The sequence below is a fragment of the Macaca thibetana genome, chromosome 14, assembly GCF_024542745.1.
Source record: "Macaca thibetana thibetana isolate TM-01 chromosome 14, ASM2454274v1, whole genome shotgun sequence".
Lineage (NCBI taxonomy): Eukaryota > Metazoa > Chordata > Mammalia > Primates > Cercopithecidae > Macaca > Macaca thibetana.
This window is the reverse complement of record NC_065591.1, coordinates 96,391,481-96,394,802: the sequence shown is the minus strand read 5'-3', so window position 1 is coordinate 96,394,802 and position 3,322 is coordinate 96,391,481. Positions and strand designations below refer to the sequence as shown.

Sequence of the window (3,322 nt, the reverse complement as noted above, 5' to 3'; positions counted from 1 at the left end):
ATATATAACTGTGGATTGACTCTCTGAACATTGTTTTTGGATTGTAGTTACAAAATCTTCTCTTGATACCTTTCTTTTAAGGAAAAGAGTTCCTTTTAAGTTAATATGTTGAATCACAAAAATTTCTTCTCGGAATGAGTTTAAAGATTATCTAATCTAATTTCTTCAAAGTCCACAGAGAAAAGATGACTTCTCCAAGGATACATGGTAAGTATCAGGGTTGCTATTAGAATGCAAGTCTCCTGACTTGTTTTTCCAAGGCTCCTTCAATTAAGGTAGGCATTCAGATCCTAAGAATATGCTGCAGCACTAAGTGACTAATCAAGAAAAGAAAGCTAAAGTAGATTTAAAACTGCAAATATCTCCATCTCTGTAAAAGCCATCCTGCTGAGTAATAGTTGTTTCCCCTGTGATTTCATAAACACCAGTATAAATAAAGAGCCTGTTTCTTGCTTAGCTAGACAAATTCTGTAGGGCTAATCTGAGCACAGAGCCCCCATGAACTTCAAAGAGACCTTGGCTCTTGGTTCAACTCTGTAGGGATGCTGAGCAAGACAAGATGCTGGCCAATGCCTTTGAGATGAAAACTGGAAATAAATTACTATATGACACTTAGTTGAATAATAAGAAAAATGCTTTCCATCCCTACACAGTACTAAATTTCTCTGACAATCTCCCTTAATCTCCAGACACTTGGGGCTCATTCTTTCACAATATTGTTTCTACCACAATAAAATCTGGGTTATTTCATCTCAGAGAAACTTGGATACAATTTATTAAGCGGTAATTGTGTTACCTACACTATTGATTTGGGCACTCATCCCATGAGAATCTTGGCTAGTGATGCAGTTTGCTTGAGCTGCATTGCCTGACGTTACTCTTACAGACACATTGCTGTAAAAGGCTTCTATTTCTTTCAAAGAAAGGTAAATACAAATATTTCTTAGGAAGTTAACATTCCTCACCAGGAAGCTAGCTCTGGGCCTGTGAGCTACCTGGTCATGGGCACAGAGATCAATTTCTAGTGCAGGTGCTTTTTAATAAAGAATGACTGGTCAAAGACAAAGTTAACAGTGGAACAATTCTCTGGCTCCTTTTCTCCACTTAATTAAATTACATCAAATGAAAAAATAAAATAAATATCTTAGTTATCTCTCCAAATTATTTAACGAGTGAAAATCTAAGTATAGTGGTTCTCAAATTGCAACGGGGGAAATCACGAAGGAATCCTGTTTAAAATCAGATTCTGATTCAGTAGGTCTGGGGTGGGCCTGGAGAGTCTGAATTTCTAGCAGTACTAGGGATCACTGACCACACGTTGAGAAGTAGGATTTAGCGTATCTGTAGGCTAAGATAATCAATTATGAAAATTTGTTGCCCTTTCGGCCAGAACCGCCATCTTCCAGTAATTCGCTAAAATGACGAACACGAAGGGAAAGAGGAGAGGCACCTGATACATGTTCTCTAGGCCTTTTAGAAAACATGGAGTTGTTCCTTTGGCCAAGTATATGCAAATCTATAAGAAAGGTGATATTGTAGACATCAAGGGAATGATTACTGTTCAAAAAGGAATGCCCCACAAGTGTTACCATGGCAAAACTGGAAGAGTCTACAATGTTCCCCAGCATGCTGTTGGCATTGTTGTACACAAACAAGTTAAGGGCAAGATTCTTGCCAAGAGAATTAATGTGCTTATTGAACACATTAAGCACTCTAAGAGCCGAGACAGCTTCCTGAAACATGTGAAGGAAAATGATCAGAAAAAGAAATAAGCCAAAGAGAAAGGCACCTGGGTTCAACTGAAGCACCAGCATGCTCCACCCAGAGAAGCACACTTTTTGAGAACCAGTGGGAAGGAGCCTGAGCTGCTGGAACCTGAGCTGCTGGAACCTATTCCCTATGAATTCATGGCATAATAGGTGTTAGAAAAAAATAAAAGACCTCTAGGCTGAAAAAAAAAGAAAATTTGTTATAATAAATATGAATGCTTATCAAGTACCTAATATGTGCCAGACACTTTACCTACATTATGCCCGATACAAAACCTACCTGAAGAGTATGTCACTGCCCCCATTTTACAGATAATAAAGAATAAGGCTTACAAAGAAGAAATACAATGTGAATATGGTAAACTAGTTACAAATATGCAGAACTGAGGTTTAAGTTTAAGGTCATCTGGCTCAACACAGCTTCATTCATGTATTTATTAAACAAATTTTGAATGTAATGTCTTCATTGGGTGATTTTTTAAGCAGGCCACTAAAAGAACTAACCATAAAGGAAATAATTTATAAATTGCAATCTATTAAAATTAGGAACTTTTGTTCATCCAAAGATATTATTAAGTGAGAAAAAAAGGCAATTCACAGAGTGGAAGAAAATATTAGCAACACATATACCTGGCAAAGAAATTGTATCTCAAATATATACAGCTATATATACACATATAAGCTACCATAAATCATTACAAAAAAAGGCAATTTAATAGAAAATGGTCAAAATATGGAATAACATTTCATAAAATATTATATCCAAAAGGTCCACAAATGTGAAAATTTTCTCACCATTTTTACTATCGGGGAATGCAAATTAAAACAAGAATGTAACACCATCATTTGCCCATAAAAATAAATAAGAAAAATATTTAAAATGGACAGAATTTTGCCTTGGAGAGCATATAGAGTAACTGACACTCTCATGCATTGCTGCTAAATTTTAAAATTGTGTATCCACTTTGAAAAACCCCTTTGGCATTATCTAATAAGCTCAATTTATACATACTCTATGATCACGCAATTATACTTCTAGGTATTGACTCAACAATGATATGTGTGCCAAATGCAAGTTTTCTTGTAGTAGCTTCATAGCTTGAGGTCTTAAACTTAAGTCTTTAATCCATTTATAATTTATTTTTGTGGATGGTGAGAGATGGGATCTAGTTTTGTTATTCTGCATATGGATATCCAGTTTTGTCAGTATCATTTATTGAAGAGACTTTTTCCCAGTCTATGCTTTTGGCATCAGTTTTGAAAGTGAGTTCACTTAGAGGTGTGTGGATTTGTTTGTGGGGTCTCTATTCTGTTTAATTGGTCTATGTGTCTGTTTTTATGCCAGTACCATGCTATTTTGGTTACTATATGTGTAGTATAACTTGAAGTCATGTAGTACAACTTCCTCTAGCTTTGTTCTTTTTGCTCAGGATAACATTGGCTCTTCTGGGTTTTCTGTAGTTCCATATAAATTTTATGATTCTTTTCTATTTCCTTGAAGAATGTCATTGGTATTTTGATAGGGATTGCATTGAATCTATAGATTGCTTTGA

At 35.5% G+C, this 3,322-nt stretch overlaps 1 pseudogene; it reads left to right on the top strand.

The window, feature by feature from the left end:
- The first annotated feature begins 1,418 nt into the window (after positions 1-1,418).
- Positions 1,419-1,965, top strand: LOC126936265 (60S ribosomal protein L21-like; annotated as a pseudogene).
- The last annotated feature ends 1,357 nt before the right edge of the window (positions 1,966-3,322 follow it).